Consider the following 22,896-nt stretch of genomic DNA (forward strand, 5'->3'; position numbering starts at 1 on the left):
GCGTATATCTTGTTGGAATTGCCCAATGGCCATGGTATAAGACCAGAGGGTCTGAGCCTCTGGATCTAGGAAGAGGTCATTGACATAAACAAAAGGTCTCCCATATAGCATCTATAAGGACGAAGACCAACCTGTTTCTTAGTGGCTATATGGGTGTGGAGGACATTGGTAAAGCCTCCTTCCATCCCAGGGAAGTCTCTGGGTTATCTTTTTTGTTGCTGATTTTAAGAATTGGTTGGCTCTTTCTACTTTTCCTAAAGACAGAGGCCTCTAGCACAATGGAGATAGTAAGTAATGCCTAATGCTTTAGAGACCCCTTGGGTGACCTTAGAAGTAAATGATGTCCCATTGTCACTATGTAATGACCTGGGCAGACCAAATCTCAGAATGATTTCTTGGAGCAGTTTTTTTTTTTTTTTTTTTTTACCATCTCAGCTTTTTCAGTCCAGGTGGGAAAGTCTTCAATCCATCCTGTGAATGTATCTATCATGACTAATAGGTCATGACTTATACCTGGGTGAAGTGCATCTGCCAGTCTTGTCCTGGGTAGGTCCCACGTCGTTGGATAGGCTGGGCCAGCTGGGGTCTTTGAGCTCCTTGGGGGTTGTTTAATTGGGAAGTGGGACAAGAGGAGACCACTTGCCTTATAGTCATTTGGAGGCCTGTTCCTCTGAAGGACCTTTTTAGTAATCTTTGGAGGGCCTCTTCCCCTAAAAGAGTGGTGGCATGTAAAGAGTTAACCAAATTCCACTGGAGGTTCTCAGGTAGAAAAAAGAGTCCCTCCTTTTGGAACAACCCTGTATGATCTTCTTGAAAGCTCTCACTCTTAGCTTTGAGTCTCACCTTCAGTATATGAAGGAGTTTCTGGCAAATTAGTCTGTGGAACTAGGGTGGCAGTCCTTATTAGGTCATTGTTCTGTAATGCTCGTCTCTTAGCTGCCTAATCAACTGCTTGGTTCCCTTGTGCCACTTCCGTGATCTCTTTTTGTTGTCCTTTACAGTGGGAGACTGAAACCTCAGTGGGTAGATGAACTGCCTCCAAGAGTCTAAGGATTTGATCACCATATTTGATTGGGGACCCTCGGGTTGTCAAGTGGCCTCTTTCTTTCCAAATAGCAGCATGTGCATGTAGCACCAGAAAGGCATACTTGAAATCAATGTAATTGGCTACTCTTTTTCCTTTTTCCAGCTCTAAAGTTCAAGTCAGGGCTATGAGCTCAGCTAATTGGGCTGAAGTACCTGGTGGCAAATGTTTAGCCTCTATGGTCTCAAAATTGGAGACTACTGTATATTTGTCTCTTTTTTTTCCCATCCAAGACAAAGCTGCTTTCATCAGTGTACCATATTTCCTCAGGATTGGTCAGAGGATCTTCGGACAATCCCTCTCAGGGTTTTGTTCAGTGGCCCAAGGTTTTTAGGCAAGAGTGAAAGGGGAGAGAGCCCTTGGGGGTAGGCAGAAGGGTGGCTGGGTTAAGAATCTCAAAAGAGTATATAGTGAGGCCTGGATTTTCCATCAGCACTAGATATCTGAGGATTTTTTGATCAGACATCCATAAATGGCCTCTCCAGTTTAGGAGTTGTTTCACTTGGTGACTAGTAAAAATAGTCAGTTTGCCTTTAAAAGAGAGTTTTAAAAGATCTTCCATCAGAACTGCAATAGCTGCAAGATTTCGAAGGCAGGGAGCGATTTCTTCCCAATAAGGGAGGACAGTCAGGGACCGCTAGAAACTGGTGGGAAAATATTTGTCCATCCCAGCAACAAGTGTTCAGGTGAATCTTTTTGTAAATGTTTTTTCCTGTAGCACCCAAAATTGTATAGGTTTGGGAGGAGAAGGCTCTGGAGTAGGAGGTCAGGACAGAGTAGGTAGCCTGTGTGTCTACCAAGAAATTCTTGGACCTACCTGCCACATCCAGTTGCACCCTTCACTCCAGTCCCATGATGGTTATCTGTGACAGGCGGGTTGGCTGGAGCAGGCCGCTTCAGTCCTGTTGAACCATCGTGAGGGAAAGCTTGGCACTTGACCTTGAGGCTCTTGGGTCCCAAGGGCAGAGTGCCACCCAGTGTCCCAGTTGTGGTATTTGTAACAAGCCATTTTAGGAGACTTGTCACAGGTGTGGAAACTCTTTGACCCAATGCCCTGCATGTCTACAGATTAGGCATTTGCTTCGTGCTTTGTCCTTCAAGGACTTGGGGTTTGCCATAGCACTTCCCTGGAGGGCTGCCAGCATCTGGGCATGCCTTGTCTCTTTCTTTTTCTCCCTCTCCTGGGCCTCCCTCTCCTGTTCTCTGTTACAAAAGTTATTGGTGACTGGCTGGACCATCTAATCTAAAGAGGCAGCAGGGTCCTGCTGCTGTAGCTGTTATAACTTTATCTTGATGTCTGATGCACATTGGGACAGGAATTTGTCCTTTAAAGTCACCTGTCCCTTGTAAGAGTCTAAGTCCAGATTAGTAAAGTTTTGGAAGGCCTCTTTTAGCCTTTCTAGAAAGGCCATGGGTTTCGCATTGGGCTCTTGAGTTATTGCTGAGATTGGGCACAGTCCCACAAGTAACAGGCTTCCTTCTATTTCCATGGGTGGACTTCTTTAGGGGTGAGTCTTTCTGAAGCTTATCCTACCCAGTACTGTTGCAACCTGAGAGCAGGGCATCCCTGGGTCAGGGTGCAGATCCTCAGGCAAGCTGAGGCATGGCAGCCTCCTGGAGACTAAATCCTTGGGCAGGTCGAGGCATATTGACTTCCTGGGACTCCTGGACTGGCAAACCTCCAAGCAGGTTGAGGCATGACAACCTTTCGAGGACCAGATCCCTAGGCAGATCAAAGCATTTTGACCTTCTGGGGCCCAGCTCCCGCCCACCCCCTCCCTCCCCCGGACTGGTGGATCCCTGAGCACTTTGAGGCATGACGACCTCTCAGAGACAAGATCCCTAGGATGTTTGAGGCAGGTCAACTTCCTGGGATCCTGGGCTGATGGACCTCCAAGTAGGCTGAAGTGTGACAACCTCCTGGGGACTGGATCCCTAGGCAGATCGACCTCCTGGAACCCCTGGGCTGGAGTTGGGCATCCCCAAGGTCTCCAGCATGACCAGTGCTGGGTAGGGTTAAGGGGTTGCAATTTTAACTTATTGCCAGTTTGTTCACCACAGATGCGAATAGATATCATGATGAAAGCAATCCAAGCCTGTGCCCAGGGACTGGGAACCTGGTGAAACAGTCATAAGCCTTATCCTCTTACTACTATAAAGGATTGTAAGTTTCTGATTTCCTCCCATAGTCCTCTATAAGAGCAGTTTAGGGTGTCTCCAATGGTAAACATTCCATTGTCATAGACCCACTTTAGGTAATAACAGAAGTAAAAACAAAGGAGTGGGTTATCTGGCCCTGTTAGGGGGATTAATGTGTTTTAATAATAAGCAGGGTGAAGCATGTTGCCCACAAGGGGGCAGGGTCCTGGTTGTAGGAGTTAGTAATTGGCTTAAGAACAAATTGATAAGAGGCAATAAACCAGATGTTCCATAAAAGTGGAGTGGAGATGCTGGGAGGGATTGGGGGCAAGAGAAGAAGGGGACGACAGAGGATGAGATGGCTGGATGGCATCACTGACTCGATGGACGTGAGTCTGAGTGAACTCCGGGAGTTGGTGATGGACAGGGAGGCCTGGCGTGCTGCAATTCATGGAGTCGCAACGAGTCAGACACGACTGAGCGACTGATCTGATCTGATCTGACGCTTGTAACATTAGGAGAAGGATGGTAAGGTTTTGGGCCCGAACAGCCTGCAGGGCTAACCCCCAAAGTGGCAAACATTATCCCTGGAAGCCCAATTGCCTTTGAAGGGATGCCAACAGATAGACTTCTAGCAAGCATTGTGTGCCTGTCTCCCACCCTAGCAGGTTCACTGAGAGATGCTGATGTTGCACATGTTGTAGGAAACATGGAAGATGAAGGCCTGATTATCTAGAGGGATTGGATATTACACAGTATTTCCCTCCCAAGGGCCAGCTATTTTCTGGTTGTCCCTCCAGAAGATTGTAGAGGCAACATTGTGAGCCTGGATGGGCTCAGGAAAAGAGCATGAAACAGGAGGGAAGGAGGCAGGGCACAACTTTTGAAAGAATGACATAGCACAAGGGCATGAGTTTTTGCAATGAGACATCAGAGCCTGAGATTCATTAGGTCCTGAAGCTAGGCATCATGGGTTTTGGCAGGGCTCAAGTCCCAGGAGAGAGGAGCTGGAGGATGGGAGGAAAAATTAGTGGGAAAAACTTGCCAAGGAATCCCCTTCATAACCTGCCAGAAAATCTGCTAAATCCCTGACCTGTGCTCACAGTTTTCATTGGCCTGATCCTTGGCACAAAGAAGATTAAGGATAGGAGAACCCCCACTGGCTTGGGTAACAGCTATCGGGGCTCAGCAGATAATGGAGCCTTTGGGACATACTGAGAAGTAGCCTCTCCAGAGTCCCTCAATTGCATCCACTTACACTTGCCTGTTCACAGGGTAGTTCAAGGAAACAAGAAACAAGAGGTTGTAAAGGAATTAAGATTTTGCTAGATATATGTCCTTCCAGCCACAGGAGCAAGGACTGCCTACCTTAACCGGAGGTCTTCTGGAATGTGAGACAGCTGTGTGAGCTTTCTGCTGAGTTCGCTTTTCCCTGTCCTGGTTTTCAGCACGCTGGGCTTCTTGTCACTTCCCCTGCACTGGGTTTTCTTCGCATTCAGCTTCCAATGTGGGAGCTTTCATGGAGTTGGTCTTCTGCTGTGCTTGGCCTCCTCCTTGCAGGGGCCTGCCAAGGTTGTTTCAGCCAGGTTACATCGGAGTCAGGGCACCATAGATGTCAGAGGAACATATAATTTCCTCAGTTCTGTCTCATCACAGCAAAAATTTGAAGTGACGGACCAGGATTACAGCCCCCAGACAGATCGTGTCACAGCTCTCAGACAAATCAGTGTTACAGCTCCGTTTAATTTAGAAAATAAAGGAAAATACATCCTCAAGGTGTGAGAGCATGCCGACCCAAAAGACGTGAACAGAAGAGAGAGAGAGAGTGAGAGAGAGAGAGAGAGAGAGAGAGAGAGAGAGAGAGAGAGAGCAGGAGAGAGGCCCCCGTCCCTTTGGCTCCCTTTTTATATGTTTTTTTCTCCTCCCCCTGGGCCTGCCCTATGTAAATTGGGCTAGCAAGGAGTGCTTTTTGTTCTACCTGAGGTCCTCACTCCAGTCCTCGGATCTTCCTTTTTTTCTATTTTTGTAGGCTTTTCCCTTCCTTGTCTTTTAGCCACCGCCATTCTAGAATCCTTTTTCCTATTCTAACTATCTAACATAGTTATTCTGAGAAGGCAATGGCACCCAACTCCAGTACTCTTGTCTGGAAAATCGCATGGGTGGAGGAGCCTGGTGGGCTGCAGTCCACGGGGTCGCTAGGAGTCAGACACGACTGATCGACTTCACTTTCACTTTTCACTTTCATTCACTGGAGAAGGAAATGGCAATCCACTCCAGTGTTCTTGCCTGGAGAATCCCAGGGATGGGGGAGCCTGGTGGGTTGCCATCTGTGAGGTTGCACAGAGTTGGACACGACTGAAGCGACTTAGCAGCAGCAGCAGCAACATAGTTGTTAGTGTGAGCTCTAGGTGGACAGAATATATAGTCTTTCCCAAATTCTCACCCTTCAAAGTGTTCAGGAGCAAAGGGGAAGATTATAGAGGGATGAGCTAATTGGATTCTTTTAGGTGGTCCATAAGTTTAGTTGGTAAAGAATCCACCTGCAATTCAGGAGATACAGGAGACACCAGGAGTTTGATTCCTGGGTCAGGAAGATCCCCTAAAGGAGGGTATGGCAACAACTGAGCAAAGCAATGAAAAAAAAGTGTAAGAGCTAACTCCCAGGAAAAATCTGGGGAGATGAAGAGAACATGAACTGCTTAGAAAACTGCCTCTCATTATTTCTTCCCAAATAATACAAAATGCAAAAGTAAATTCTATACTGTTTGCATGAGAAGTCACTTCAGTCATGTCTGACTTTGTGCGGCCCTATGGACTGTAGCCTGCCAGACTCTTCATTCCATGGGATTCTCCAGGCAAGAATACTTGAGTAGGCTGCCATGACCTCCTCCAGGAGATCTTCCCAACCCAGGGATCAAACTACTCTCCTGCATTGCAGGTGGAATCTTAACTGATGAGCCACTAGGGAAGTCCCTATTTCCACACCAGAGGTGGGCAAACATTTTCTGTAAAAAGCCAGAAAGTAAACAGTTTTGGCCTTTGGGACCATGAGGTCTCTGTTAAAATTGCTCAACTTTATTGTTAAAAGCAGTCTTAGATATTAAGCAAATGAGTTGGAGTGAACATGATCCAATAAAACTTTGTTTATGAGAAGAACTGTGGATTGATTTTACCCTCAGGCTTTAATATTTTTGACACTTGCCCAGAATGTAGTCCTGACTCTTAAGTGGCTCTCCCAGTGTTCAACTGAAAGCCTGTGGTTGAGAAGATATTCATTCATAAGTTGTCTTTACTTTGGCTGGGCCAAAACTCCAAGCCCACTGACTGTTTGGCCCCTACTATCTCTGTCAAACTTTCAGCCTTATCACTGGTGAACACGGACTACACTTGCTCTGCATGTGTTCAGTTAGCCAAAGATACCGGGGGAACTTCTGTTCAGATTCCAGCTGTCCTTATTTAGATTCTAGCAGCTCTAACTGGAGGATACTAACCACTTCAGCTGGATCCTTTTTTTTTTTTTTTTTTAAATGTTTTTTTTAATATCAAGTATAATTGCTTTAAAATGTTGTGTTAGTTTCTACTGTACAACAGCTTGCATCAGCTATCCCCTTCCTCTTAAGCCTCTTTCCAAAACCCCTTTCCTAGCCTACTGTTCAACAGAGTACTGAGTTGAGCTCCCTGTGCTGTATAGCAGCTTCCCACGAGCTACCTATTTTACACATAGTAGGGGATACATGTTAATGCTACTGTCTCAATTTGTTCCACCCCCTCTTTCCTTCATTGTGTCCACATGTTCATTCGTCACATCTGTGTCTCTAGTTCTGTCCTGCAAATAGATTCATCAGCACCATTTTTCTAGATTCCACATATGTATTAATGTGTGATATTTGTTTTTCTCCTCCTGACTTGTTTCACTCAGTGACAGAGTCTAGGTTCTTCCACACCACTAAATGACCCGATTTCATTCTTTTCCATGGTTGAGTAATATTTCATCGTATATACGATGGTGTAATCACTGACCTAGAGCCAGACATCCTGGAACGTAAAGTCAAGTAGGCCTTAGAAAGCATCACTATGAATAAAGCTAGTGGAGGTGATGGAATTCCAGTTGAGCTATTCCAAATCCTGAAAGATGATGCTCTGAAAGTGCTACACTCAATATGCCAGCACATTTGGAAAACTCAACAGTGGCCACAGGACTGGAAAAAGTCAGTTTTCATTCCAATCCTAAATAAAGCCAATGCCAAAGAATGCTCAAACTACTGCACAATTGCATTCATCTCACACGCTAGTAAAGTAATGCTCAAAATTCTCCAAGCCAGGCTTCAGCAATATATGAACCATGAACTTCCTGATGTTCAAGCTGGTTTTAGAAAAGGCAGAGGAACCAGAGATCAAATTGCCAACATCCACTGGATCATAGAAAAAGCAAGAGAATTCCAGAAAAACATCTATTTCTGCTTTATTGACTATGCTAAAGCCTCTGACTGTGTGGATCACAATAAACTGTGAAAAATTCTTCAAGAGATGGGAATACCAGACCACCTGATCTGCCTCTTGAGAAATTTGTATGCAGGCCAGGAAGCAACAGTTAGAACTGGACATGGAACAACAGACTGGTTCCAAATAGGAAAAGGAGTTCGTCAAGGCTGTATACTGTCACCCTGTTTATTTAACTTATATGCAGAGTACATCACGAGAAATGCTGGACTGGAAGAAACACAAACTGGAATCAAGATTGCTGGGAGAAATATCAATAACCTCAGATATGCAAATGACACCACCCTTATGGCAGAAAGTGAAGAGGAACTCAAAAGCCTCTTGATGAAAGTAAAAGTGGAGAGTGAAAAGGTTGGCTTAAAGCTCAACATTCAAAAAACAAAGATCATGGCATCCGGTCCCGTGGAAACACTGTCAGACTTTATTTTTCTGGGCTCCAAAATCACTACAGATGATGACTGCAGCCATGAAATTAAAAGATGCTTACTCCTTGGAAGGAAAGTTATGACCAACCTGGATAGCATATTCAAAAGCAGAGACATTACTTTGCCAACAAAGGTTCGTCTAGTCAAGGCTATGGTTTTTCCTGTGGTCATGTATGGATGTGAGAGTTGGACTGTGAAGAAGGCTGAGTGCCGAAGAATTGATGCTTTTGAACTGTGGTGTTGGAGAAGACTCTTGAGAGTCCCTTGGACTGCAAGGAGATCCAACCAGTGCATTCTGAAGGAGATCAGCCCTGGGATTTCTTTGGAAGGAATGATGCTAAAGCTGAAATTCCAGTACTTTGGCCACCTCATGCGAAGAGTTGACTCATTGGAAAAAATTCTGATGCTTGGAGGGATTGGGGGCAGGAGGAGAAGGGGACGGCAGAGGATGAGATGGCTTGATGGCATCACTTACTCGATGGACGTGAGTCTCAGTGAACTCCAGGAGTTGGTGATGGACAGGGAGGCCTGGCATGCTGCGGTTCATGGGGTCGCAAGGAGTCGGACATGACTGAGCGACTGATCTGAGCTGGTCTGATCTGAACTTCTTTATTCATTCATATTTTAATGGACATATAGGTTTCCATCATGTCCTGGCTATTGTGAATAGTATGGCAATGAATAGCAGTGTACGAGTGTCTTTTTGAATTACGGTTTTCTTAGGGTATAATCCTAGTCATGGGATTTGTTGCTAATATGGTAGTTTTGTTCATAGTTTCTTAAGAAGCATCCACACTATTCTCCGCAATGGTTGTATCAACTTATATTCCCACGAACAAAGCAAAAGTTTTCCCTTTTCTCTACATTCTCTCCAGCATTTATTGCTTGTAGATTTTTTTTGATGATGACGATTTGACTGGTGTGATGTGACACCTCACTGTGGTTTCGATTTGCATTTCTCTCATAATGAGTGATGTTAAGCACCTTTTCATGCATTTGTTGGCCATCTGTGTGTTGTCTTTGAAGAAATGTCTGTCTAGGTCTTCTCTCATTTTTTGGTTGGGTTGTTTGTGTTTTGATATTGAACTGCATAAACTGCTTATGTATTTTGGAGGTCAGTACTTTGTGATGGTTCATTTGCAAATATTTTCTCCCATTCTGAGGGTTGTATTTTCTTCTTACTTGTGGTTTTCTTTTCTGGGCAAACACTCTAAGTTTAATTAGGTCCCATTTGTTTGTTTTTGTTTTTGTTTTAATTACTCCAGGAGACAGGTTTAAAAGATCTTGTTGTGATTTATGTCAGAGTATTCTGCCTAAATTTTCCTCTAGGAGTTTTATAGTATCCAGTTTTACCCTTAGGTGTTTAATGCATTTAAATACTACTTTTGTGTGTGGTTGCCAATAGCCACCACGGGAGATCCCACCCATGACAAAGGTCATGCGGAAGAGACCTGACAGGCAAAGGCAGATCAGGCCTCGAGGGACCCCCTGAATCTGGTCGAGCATCTATCCCAAAACCAAAATCTGTCTACTGTTTATTATATTATGCCTTCCACCAACTCTTCTGTCATTAACAGGGGGCTATCCCCGATCACCTTTCTCTGGAAAAAAATCAACTTAGGGCTTTAGTTAATAAGTCTCCTGGGCACCCCTCTGATGGCTTTCTAGCTTGCCTGACAGGCTTATCTAGACTCTTGCAGCTAGGCATGTGACTGTTCACAGCCTCCCAACCATGAGAGACATGGGAAGCCTAAAACATTCTAGAAATATAGAGCCTTTCAAAGAAATATAGAGTAGTGCTTGTGTAGGATTTCATTGCTAAGCCAATGCTTGCTGCCAAGTTCCCATATCCCTTATCCATTGTGCACCTGGCAGTGCATTAGTTAACATAGTTGGAATGTAAGAAAAACAAGTAGCAGCCTTGGAATTAACCACATCAGACCTTGAGCTAATTGGTTCTTTCTTTGTTGTAACTTACTGCACCTTAGCTCTGTTAGAATGTAACTCTGTTTAGCACTTTCTGAGGCTGACATAGATTAGAAATATAAAGAAAAAGCACTTCAAGGGAAAATAAGTTTTCTGGGTGAGCAGCCTTTATCAAAAGAGGGTCATAAAATGTCCACAGGCCCCCAAGGCCAGAAGATATTGTACACAACATTGTTTATGGGAAAGGTGTGCAGAAAAAATCCTGGTTTTGATAAACAGATTTAATATTTGGGCTGACTCTGTATGACTTTGCATCTTTCATTTCCCTCTTTGTATAAGTCAAGGTATAAACGTTCCTTTTGAAAATAAAGTTGTGGGCCTTGCTCACCCATAACTTGGTCTCCCCATGTCGTTCTTTTTTTTTCCTTTTCCCTCCTTTTCTCTCTCTGTTCTTCCTTCAGGATGACTCCTTGGGGCACAGGGGCTCTCTGAGTTCACTTTTTTGCCTGGGCTTCTAAGACCCGATCGAGAAGGTCCCCTGCATCTTCACTAGGGAGGGGGCGTCTTGCATCCTCACCCCACCGAGAGGGTGCCTGTGGCCTCCATGAACAGAACAAGTTCCGTGCCAGACACTTTATTGCCTTTCTGTGCTTATCAAGGGAGATCAAGCCCTGCTCTCTGCTTTGCTATCCTTTCACCTAGGTCGTCATCCTGAGGGTACCCCTGGATCCTGCTGGGGCTAGACCCCGGCATGTGGTATTAGAGAATGTTATAATTTCATTCTTTACATGCAGTTGTTTCTCTGTTGTATATTTTGCCTCCTTTGTCCTAGATTAACATCAATATGTACATGGGCTAATGTGACATTTCTTACTTGAATTCTTTAAATATTTTCACAAATTTTTGAAATATTTTCAAAAATTCTTTAAATATTTTCACAGCATCAGTTTGGTTTACTCCCACACCAAATTTATTTTTCTTCTTTCAGTTTAACTCTGGATCAATACATTGGATTGAAGTGGATGTGAAAAGAATCTAGAATTCAGCACAGGATGCAGTTTTAAACTTCTTGAGTTTATTAAATTATTTTTTAAATGATGGAAGCTTATCAAAAAGACAGAGCACAAGCTTAAAGTGTTTCTTGTTGAACACATCTAGAACAAAATGAGAATCATATGAGAAACAAAGCTATGCTTTATAACTCATAGAATAAGATAAAAATATGATGTGAAATGAATAAATATATAAAAACTACAAAAACTTTTCTTATAGTCACATGTGAACCAACAAACATAGATGTAATGATGGAATTAGAAAATCTCTATAGGTGAAAACCAATATAAAAATAATTTGATGAGGAACAACTTATTCTTCATTCTCAAATTATTGCTTACATTTAAAATAAGAAGAACCCATAGCAATACCTGGAATACCTCCTAGGTTTCAGGATGACTAATCTTCAAAAAAGTCCAAAAATGATGAATATTGGCAAGGATGTATAGAAATACAAACTTAAAAACGTTTCAAACTTGTGTTTCCAGATGGCAAAGTTGGAGGACATGGAACTCACCTCCTCAACTAGGATCACATTGAAAACACAACATATAGAATGATTCTCATTCTGAAGGTTAACTGGAGACAGGCAGGAGTCATGTACAACCAAGGTTGCAAAACAGATCCATGCAGAACTGGGTAGGAATGGAAAAGAAGCAAGACCAAACTTATAGGGAATGAGCCAGCTAAGACTCAACCCTTGGGCCTTTTGCGTCAGGAACTTGGGACCTGACCCAACTCCCAATAGGCAATGATGGCCTCTGAGCAGAAGAGAAACCCTATCTCATACCTGGCTCCAGCCCTAGCTCCTCTTCTCCAGCTCTACCTTCTACCAAGTTAAGATGAGGTTGTTAGGCTGGGCTCTGTTCCAGTATCACAAGCGGTCTTATTAAAAGGGTAAATTTTGATGCAAGACAGACACACATAATGAGAAGATGATATAAAGACAGAAACATGAAGGAAGAAGATGGCCAGGTGATAATGGAGGCAGAAACTAGAGATATGTGGTGAGGGAACACGAAAAACACCGATTGCACCAATAGCTCAGAGAGAGGCATGGAAGATCCACTTCCTCAGCTTCCTCTTCTTCAGTAGAAACTGATATCTTGATTTGTGAATTCTAGCATCCAGAACTGTTAGACAATGTATTTCTGTTGTCTTATTCTACCATTGTGTTATATTGCTATGAAAGCAAACTAATGAGTGTGAAGGTGCCAAGTCTCTCCAGTCGTATCTGACTCTGTGTGACCCCATCGACTGTAGCCCACTAGGGTTCTTTGTCCATGGGATTCTCCAGGCAAGAATACTGGAGTGGGTTGCCATGCCTTCCTCCAGGGAGCAACCTAATAAAGCATCTAAAAAGAGAACTTCAAAGTACATGTAGCAAAAAAAATAACATAATAAGTGAAAAATTAAAAAAAATCTACATTTACAGTTGGAAAATTAAGTACTACTCACTCAGTAGCAGATAGAAATACTAGACAGATAGTCAATAAGGATATAAAATGTCCCAATAACCCATCAATCAACTGAAACTAAATGTCATTAGCAGAATGTGCTATATAATAACAGGATACATGGTAAGGTCTCTGGGCAGGTCTGACATGAATGCAGGAATTCATGAGAGAGTTAGAGAAGAGCAGACCTTAATAACATATATAAGCATATGCATATTTCAAGATGAACCCTGAACCAGAGACCCATGGCTCAAACAACAACAGCAACAAAGAAAAACCGTTTTAGCAAAGGTTTAAATTACTAAAGTGAATGTTCAGCCATACAACATAAGACAAGACTAAGCTTGTAGTTTGAGTCTCAAATAATTTATTGCTAGCTTAAAAAAAATCATTCACATTTCCAGGTGAATAAAATAGAATTCAGAGTTTATGTAGTATAATATTCAAAACATGAGGATAGAATCCAAAACCACAGACTATATAAAGAATGGGTAAAATGTGACCTATTCAAAAAAAAAAAAAATCATTTACTGAAGTGACATCTTGCAGGTGCCAAGTCCTGAGGACTCAGATATTGATAGAATTACACAGAGATTTTAAATCAATCTATACAACTGTGCTATGAGATAAAGGAAGATCATGAAAATCAAAGATTTCTCAGAATAGAAAGAGAAAACATGTAATATTAAAAGGAAAATGTTAGAAATGAAAAAATGCTGTATGTTTCTGAAGAAAGTCACACTTTGGGCTTAATTATTGGATAAAGATTTCAGAAGAAAAAGGTGATAAATTGAAAATTACAACAATAGAAACTGTATAATCCTTATAAAAGGGAGAAGTGAACTTTTTAATTTACAAAGATACTGGGGCCAATGGTCAATGTTGAAGTCTATCATATGTGTAACTTGGATACAAGAGGAAGAGAAGGTGAGAATGGGACAGAAAAAAGGTAAGAATAATTTATGGCTGGAAATTTTCCAAAATATTAGGATAGAAGTAAATTTATATATTTAAGAAGTTTAATCAACTCATAAAAGTGATGTTCAAAGAAAATTACACACAGACATATTAAAATCAAAGCACTAGGGACTTCCCTGGTGGTTCAATGGTTAAGACTCTGAGCTGTCAGGGCAGGGGCCATGGGCTTGATCCCTGGTCAGGGAACTAAGATCTCACATGCCCTGGAGTGTGACCAAATGATTAAAATTTAGCTTTTCCCAGGTGGCGCTAGTGGTAAAAAACCCACCTGCCTATGCAGGAGACATAAGAGATGTGGGTTCTATCCCTGGGTCAGGAAGATCCCCTGGAGAAGGAAATGGCAATCCACTCCAATATTCTTGCCTGGAGAGTCCCCATGGACAGTGGAGCCTGGTGGGCTACCGTCTAAATAGAGTTGAAAAGAGTTGGACACAACTGAAGCGACTTAGCATGCACATACAGAGGCTATTAACCAGATTTAGAACATTGGGCTTCCCTGGTGGCTCAGATGGTAAAGAATCTGACCACAATGTGGGAGACCTGGGTTCGATCCCTGGGTTAGGAAGATCCCCTGGAGAAGGGAACAGCTACCCACTCTGGTATTCTTGCCTGGAGAATTTCATGGACAGAGGAGCCTGGCAGGCTACAGTCCATGGGGTTGCAAAGAGTAGGACACAACTGAGTGACTTTCACTTTTCATAGAGAAAGCATTTAAAAATGTTTCTATAAAACAAACTGAAATAAAAATACATGAACATGAATAAATATAAAATATATGTAAACATAAATATAAAAATGTGTATTAAAATGTAAATGAAATAGAATAAGATCATAAATAAATATAGAACTAAAAAGGCCCACGAGAAACAACCTAAATGTCCACTAACAAACGAATGGATAAAGAAGATGTAGCATATATATCCAATTAGATTTTAGTCATAAAAAATGAAATAATGCCATATGCAGCAACACGGATGTAGATGGAGATTATCATACTAAGTGAAGTAAGTCAGAAAGAGAAAGACAAATACCATATGATAGCACTTATATGTGGAATTAAAAATATAACACCTATGAACTTATCTCCCATATAAAAACAGACATACACAGAGAGCAGACATGGTTTTCAAGTGCGCAGAAGAGTGGGAGAAGGATAGTACAAGAGTCTGGGATTAGCAGACACAAACTAGTATATACATAGAATGGATAAACAACAAGGTCCTATTTATAGCACAGGGAACTATATCCTATGATAAACCATAATGGAAAAAAAATATGAAAAAGTTTGCATATGTGTGTATAACTGAACCACTTTACAGCAGAAATTAATACAACAGTAAATCACCTATACTTCAGTTTTTTAAAAAGGCCCATGAAATGTATAAACAGAAGAATCATAAAGATCTGGAAGGTATATCTGAAAACTATCAACAGTACATTTTCACTTTGCCTTTTCTTTGGATAAAATATTTTTTCTCTATTATTATGTGAATTGTTTACACTGACATTTAATTGTGCTTCCCTGATAGTTCAGTTGGTAGAGAATTCACCTGCAATTCAGGAGACCCCAGTTCGATTCCTGGGTAGGGAAGATCCGCTGGAGAAGGGATAGGCTACCCACTCCAGTATTCTTGGGCTTCCCCTGAGGCTCAGTTATCTCAGCTGGTAAAGAATCCACCTGCAATGCAGGAGACCTGGGCTTGATCCCTGGGTTGGGAAGATACCCTGGAGAAGGGAAAGGCTACCCGCTCCAGCATTCTGGCCTGGAGAATTCTTTGGACTGTACAGTCCATGGGGAGCAAAGCGTCTGATACAACTGAGTGACTTTGACTTTCACTTTCAACCATTGGTGATAGTTTAGTTGCTAAGTCGTGTCTGACTCTTGCAACCCTATGGACAGAGGAGCCTGGCAGGCTATAGTCCTTGGGATTCTCTAGGCAAGAATACTTGTGTGGGTTGCCATTTCCTTCTCCAGGGGATTCACCCAGCCCAGGAATCGAATCTGGGTCTCCTGCATTGCAGGCGGATTCTTTACCAACTGAGCTTTAAGGGAAGCCCACATTCAACCATTAATTACAAATATTACAAGTTTAATAAACTGGAAACATTGTCATTATCATCTTAAGATGCCTCACAAAATTTTAAAATAAAATAACAGATGTTTACCTTTTGTCTTATAATCTGATACTAATTATTGCATACCTGGCCTCCTCTGATGCTAATGTTATTTACAGGCACCTCTCTGAGGACATTTTCCCCAGGCCTGTGTTCTCTTATCTGTCACCGAAGTCTATTACACAAGAGACTCATTAGTAACATTTAAGACACGTTTGCTTTGTTTCACTTAATTGAAAATTGGGTCAATTTTTTTAAAGGGTAATTCTGTCAGTTTAGAAATATGTTCCTCTGCCAGAAATATCAGAATATCAACTTTCCCAAGAACAGAGAGAGATCCCTACCTAGCCATTTAAACTACTGTTAGCTCTGCAGTTCCAGAGTAAAGACTTCAGGGATTCAGTGGGAGGCAGGCCTTCTGTTGAGAAAAATCTTCATCTTGTGTGGGTGGAGGACAACTTACTGAAAACTCATCAGCAGCAGAGCCCTCTGTGAGTAGGAGTCTCTGCTCCTAAGAATGGGCAGAGACCACCCTCCTCTCTGTCCACCATAAGACCTTCCTGGGTGACTTCTTTTTTCACCCTTTGCAACTTTGGGGTTCAGGGAACATCAGAGGTTACGACTATCAAAGAAATATTTTTAAATCATTTCCTGTCCCTTTTCTGAATTCTAGAATGATGCTTTCCTCTGAGGTAAGTATCTCTACTGAAATAACTCATATGATTTGTCATTTTAATATTTTATGAAAGGTTTCAACAACTACTTATAAAGTGCGGCCTCTTAATATGTTTGGCAAATATAGGGCAACCATTGATAAGCTGTTTTTATGTATCAATATGGTGAAGTTCATTTAAATACAAAGGAAGTTTAGAGAAATGCACCTACATGTTCTCTGCCATAAGCTCTCCCTCATTTTAAACAAAATCTGTGTGTAATATACGTGAATTGAGTGACTTATTTGCTTACAAGTCAGTGACTCCATCCCCTAATAGTCTTTCATATTGTAATGAAAATTCAGTATTTTAACATCTATATCAGTATAAGTGTCAGTTAGTTTCGTTGAAGTGTTAAGAAGGTGAAATACCAAGGACTGAAAAAAATAGTGATAAATTTGGAATAAAAGATTAGTCTCTTTCCTCAGGACACACAGGTTAGCTCCTTGAGAGAGTCAGATACCTGGAGTTGGGGTAATAGCACTAAGTGGAGGCATCTAGACTGCAGAGACAATTCATTCTTTTCCAACCACTGGAAATGCTGTGTTGTTTCTGTATGACCTTTAAGCTCCTGTTGAGGTGGGGAGGCTAACTTTTAGGCAAAACTTTTTCTTTTTTTTTCTGTTTTTCTATAAACACTTTAGGCTAAATGGGAGTAGGTACCAAGCAAGAGCTTAAATTTACCTTTATTAATGATAAGAATGGGAATTCTGTAAGGCAACCAAGTGAAACTCCAGGTAACCATTTAAGTGAAGCCTCTGTGTCAAATGCCTTTTGATTCAGTAACATAGGAAAGTGATGAGGTATCTAGATAACAACTGAAGGATAGAAAACATTTCATTTAGCTGTTATGGAAGTAATCAGAGTGTGTGTGTCTGTGGGTGTGTGTGTGCATGTGCGTGTGTTATGTGCTCAGTCTTATTGGACTTTTTGTTACCGCATAGAATGTAGCTGCCAGATTCTTCTATCAGTGGAATTTTCCAGGCAAGAATACTGGAGTGGTTGCCATTTCCTACCCCAGGAAATCTTCCTGATCCAGGGATCACACCTGCTTCTCTTGAGTCTCTTTCATTGGAGGCAGATTCTTTACCAATGAGCCACCTGGGAAGCCCTGAGTAATCGGAGAATGCAACATATATAATATTTTTTGATCAAAAAAAAATTTAAATAACCTTTTTTTGGTCTAGGACTAGGTATATCAGGTAGCATTTTGTGTACTGCCAAAAAGTAAATAATTATTTTATTTATTTTATTATTATTTTTTTAATTTAATAAGTTAATTAATTAATTATTAATAATTATTTTAATATCTTAAAGATCTCATTTTTAAAATGAAGTGGAATTGACAACAGAGATTATATATGGCATATATAATGAATGTACATTTTAATATCATTTATACTTCAATGAAGCTAAAACACAGAAGAATTCAATTGACTGTTTTTAGGAAAAAATTGGGGAACCATCTTGGGATTACATACTTCTGTTAAAAAATGGACCAAAAAGAGAACGGAAATTTCACTAACTGATAAACTGCTTATTCTGAGTCACAACTGTACATATAAAATTTATTAATTTTACAACAAATATATTTATTGAGCTCTTGACAAACTTTAAATAGGGCTTGTGTCCGACTCTGTGAGACCCCACAGACAGCAGCCCACCAGGTTCCTCCGTCCCTGGGATTTTGCAGGCAAGAACACTAGAGTGGGTTGCCATTTTCTTCTTCAATGCATGAAACTGAAAAGTGAAAGTGAAGTTGCTCAGTCGTGTCGGACTCTTTGCGACCCCATGGACTGCAGCCTACCAGGCTCCTCCATCCATGGGATTTTCTGGGCAAGAATACTGGAGTGGGGTGCCATTGCTGCTGCTGCTGCTGCTGCTGCTGCTGCTGCTAAGTCACTTCAGTTGTGTCCGACTCTGTGCGACCCCATAGAGAGCAGCCCACCAGGCTCCGCCATCCCTGGGATTCTCCAGGCAATAACAGTGGAGTGGATTGCCATTTCCTTCTCCAGTGCGTGAAAGTGAAAAGTGAAAGTGAAGTCGCTCAGTCGTGTCCAACTCACAGCGACTACACGACTGCAGCCCACCAGGCTCCTCCGTCCATGGGATTTTCCAGGCAAGAGTACTGGAGTAGGGTGCCATTGCCTTTTCCTAAATAGGGCTAGCTGCTGTGGATTCTCAATGAACAAGACATAATCCAATATCAATAAAGTTACAGTCACATATTTAGTGGTAACAAAGACTTAAGCATAGTGATCTAGAGGGGCAAAAAAGAGAGTCAAATAACTTACACAATGAATTTTCAAGATTTTTTTTTTTCTTGCAGGAAGTGATTCTAAGCCAAAAGTTGAAAAACCTACAAGTTCCATATCAGTCTAGTGAAGGAAAGAGTAGGGGTGGGAAGCTGGTAATGAACAGAGTCATATCATGAAACAGACTCCACTCAAACTTGTAGATGCTCTTTTGGTGTGTAAAGTGAATGTCCCCCTGTGGTGAAAGCACTTTGAAGATCTGTTTCATAGGTAACATTTCTTTCTAAAGGAGGACTTCCTCATCACAAGAGTGTACTATTAGGGGGTCAAAATCTCCAATTTTGGAGTCTTATTAGTTGGGTCTTATTAGTTGACATTATAAGTTTGGCTTTTAGGTATAGACAGAATCCGTGCAATTCAGATATTGCTGATTAATATTAATCCACAGCTTTAACTGTCAAAATTCATTTCAAATGATATCCTATATACTTATAGATAGAATAAAATGGACATCAGCCAAAATACAGCTAAAGAAGAACAAACGATTGGAAGAGAGGATGTATTATTCCAGACAAATAATCCATGTAAAGACTTGCCTCAGCCTACTGCCTGGCATATGGAAAGTGCTCAATGATTGCTGGTGCTTTACCCATTTTCTTTCTTTTTTATTCCTGTTTTGTCAGTTTTTCATTATGAAATAACTTTTTACTTACAGAAGAACTGAAAATATAGCACAGACAGTTCCCAGATATCCTTCACCCATCTCTCCCTAATAGTAGCAGTTTGCATAATCTTAATGGAATTATTAATACTGAGGAATTAACACTGTATACAAATACTAATAACTAATAACTTACAGATGTAAGGATGGGTCCAGGTTGTGGGCAGACAGCAAAGATTCCACCATCTCCACAGCAAGTCCCTCACTCTCTAGGTGCCCAGACCAGGGCTGTAGCAATGGAGCCACATGCTAGATCCCTACCGGAGAAACTGATGCCTGGGGACTGATCATGTGCAACCTGCTGGCCAACCTCATTGCTCACTGAGAGTCCCTAGAGGCATTGGAAAGAGAAGCTTTGTGGCTCTGGCTTGAAGGGTCTGAGTGGAGAGGAGGGTTAATTGAAAAAATAAAATAATAATATTAAAATAATTAAATCAAATATAAATTTGATTTGGATTTTCCCACTTTATCCACTAATGTCAATTTTCTGTTGCAGGATTCAAGTTACTACTTGAAACAGAGTTGTCATGTGTCCTTGGTCTCCTCCAACCTGTGTTTCATCCTGTCTCCCATGTCTTTCATGACTTTGGAAGTACAATCAATTGAGGTTAAATTCTTCAGGGTTTTTTCACTGATACTAATTTACTCAATATTGAGGCAGGTAATGTGTTTATGTAGTACTTATCAAACATTGTGTTCTATTACAGTGAAATGCAGGGAAAGTCAGACACTGATGTAGAAGCTTCAAGATAAATAGCAAAACTGGAAAGCAATGTGGGTTATTTGCATGATAATCCTGATATCAAAAATAAAATGAAATAACTCTTTTTTCATTAGATTAACAACAAACATTCAAATACTGCACACTTGGCCTCCAGGCTCTGTATAAAATATCAGTCTCAGCCATTGATTTGCATTTAACAGGGACCCACACTTTAAGCAGCTTGCAAGCTCACTTGAACCTGTGAGTAGTGAAGAATTATTGGAGCAAAAGGTCATTAGAAAACCCACAAAATCATATCATATGGATGATCCTTTCTAATTATATAGCTAAATACATTTCAGACAATAGAGCACAGAATTTAATTGAAAAATAGAGATTAGAGAGCATATGGGGGGTATGAAAATATGGACTCTAGTGCAAACTTATTCCAGAAAAACATGATCTGGAGGATTTCTGTAATGCACATCAAAAAAACTGAAAATTCCAAAGTTTTGGCAGGTCACTGACACATCAAAGAGGAAAAGGACTATTCATTGACTTGATTGGATTTTATTTTAACCAGTGGCCATGGCCTCATGATTTCATATAGGTTTTCTCAGTTCAATGTCACTTGAATTTCTGAGGAGTTTGAGGAGAAGCACAAGTCAGCAGTGAGAAACTGTACATTATCTACATTCATACTCCTGGGACTGACAGATGATCCTCCAATGCAGGTTCTGATTTTTATGTTTCTGTTTGTTTCCTATACATTGAGTATACTGGGAACCTGACCATCCTTATACTCACTTTAGTAGATTCTCGCCTTAAAACTGCCATGTAGTTTTTCCTTAAATGCTTATTCTTTTTCGAAATCTTATTAATTACAGCCTCATTCCCAGATTCTTATACAGCTTATCAACTGGGGACAAGACTATTTCCTATAATGCTTGTGCTGCTCAATTACTTTTTGTCATTCTTTTCGGAGCAAAAGTATTTTTTCTCCTGGCAATCATATCCTATGATGGCTATGTGGCCATCTGCAAACCCTTACATTATGCAGCCATCATGGGCAGCAGAGTCTGTGGAAGATTTGTTTGTTGCTGTTGGATAGCAGGTTGTCTGGTTATATTCCCACCACTTTGCCTGAGCTTAAATCTGGAATTCTGTGACTATCATGTCATTGATCATTTTATCTGTGATGCTTCTCCTGTGCTAAAGATGTCTTGTTCAGACACATGGTTCATAGAACAGAAGGCTGTTGTCCTTGCTGTGTTGACTGACATCTTGACATTTCTGTGTGTAGTTATATCTTATATGCACATCACCAGGACCATCATAAACCTCCCTTCTACCCAGCAAAAGATGAAGGCCTTTTCTATCCGTTCTTCTCACATGATTGTGGTTTCTATCACCTATGGCAGTTGTATTTTCATCTATGTCAAACCTTCAGCAAAGGATGAAGTGACAATTAATAAGTGTGTGTCAGTGATTACTACTTCAGTTGCCCCCATGTTAAACCCATTCATTTATACACTGAGGAACAAGCAAGTGAAACAAGCTTTTACAGATTTAATCAACAGAATTTCATTGATGTCAAAGAAGTAAAGCAATGTTGAAGAAAAGCATAAATATATAAACTTAAAAAGAGCAGTGGGCCTTAAGGTCACAATCTTCATTTCTTAACTATACTCTGGTCTATTGTCTAGAAATAGTAACATGCTTTTAGAGTTATTGCTGAATCTTGGACCCCAAATAATCTTTTCAAAGCTTGTTGAAATAAGCATGGTAGGTCATTTCAACCCTTGTTGAAAATAACCTTTCTTCAAGATGATGAATCATATCAAGAGAACATGAAAATAGATTTTTAGGAATATGGGCTGTCCTAAACTCTATCTTGGTTCTGATCAACTATTAAATCTTATGTGAAAAAAATACTGAATTCTTGAATTGATAGGAAAACAATAGAGTGATAGTATTCATTGTTTTTTTCTAGTACAGACATTCAAAAGACGTAAATATGATTTCAATCACTCTTCTTAAGCAGGAATTAATTATTGAAAACAATAATGAGTTAATTTGAGCAAAAAGTAATGGGTTTTAACACAGAAGGGGAAAATATATGAGTTTAGAAACCTGGAGATTCACATATACCCTGTAAAAGAAGCATGAAAGCCCGAAGATTTAAAGTTTAGATTCACTAAATTCTCTCTAAAGTGAAAAGCACGGCCTCTACATTAATTCATTATCAAGGTAGCAATGATCTGATAAACTCTGCTGAGGCAATAAAGTAATCTTTATGTTGATAAAGAAAGTCTAATGCTGAATACATAATACAATGCAAGTCATAAATATGGCTAAATTAAACCAACAAGAGCCAATAAATCTCAGCAAAATAAAGTTCTAGACTTAAAGAGAATTAAACAAGCAAAATACAAGGAAGCCTTGGGCTATACAAGGAATCCAATATGAAGGCATATTGTCCTCTCAAAGATCATCTTTAACATTGAAAAAACAGAAGGTATAATCTTCACTATTTCTCAAAGATCATCTTTAACATTGAAAAAATGGAAGGTATAATCTTCACTATTTCTCAAAGAAAGATGTCCTACATTTGGTTATTTTTTACCTTACTAAATTTTGCATTTCTCACCAAAAACTTCAATCGTCCAGACTGGAATGTTTTTGACTTTCATTTATAGACCTGTGTTCTAGGTGTCTCCTCTTACAAAGATTTCCTTCCCTGCACCCTTTCCTAGCTGTCTGTTTGGAGTCCCTCACATGTGCACCTATCACATTCTGCAGTTATTTACTATGAAATAACAAATCA

General features: G+C 40.7%; 1 pseudogene; it reads left to right on the plus strand.

Annotated features, from left to right (window-relative positions):
* Positions 1-13,456: 13,456 nt before the first annotated feature.
* Positions 13,457-21,674, plus strand: LOC133248693 (olfactory receptor 6C2-like; annotated as a pseudogene).
* The last annotated feature ends 1,222 nt before the right edge of the window (positions 21,675-22,896 follow it).

This window comes from Bos javanicus, chromosome 5 (genome assembly GCF_032452875.1).
Source record: "Bos javanicus breed banteng chromosome 5, ARS-OSU_banteng_1.0, whole genome shotgun sequence".
Classification (NCBI taxonomy): domain Eukaryota; kingdom Metazoa; phylum Chordata; class Mammalia; order Artiodactyla; family Bovidae; genus Bos; species Bos javanicus.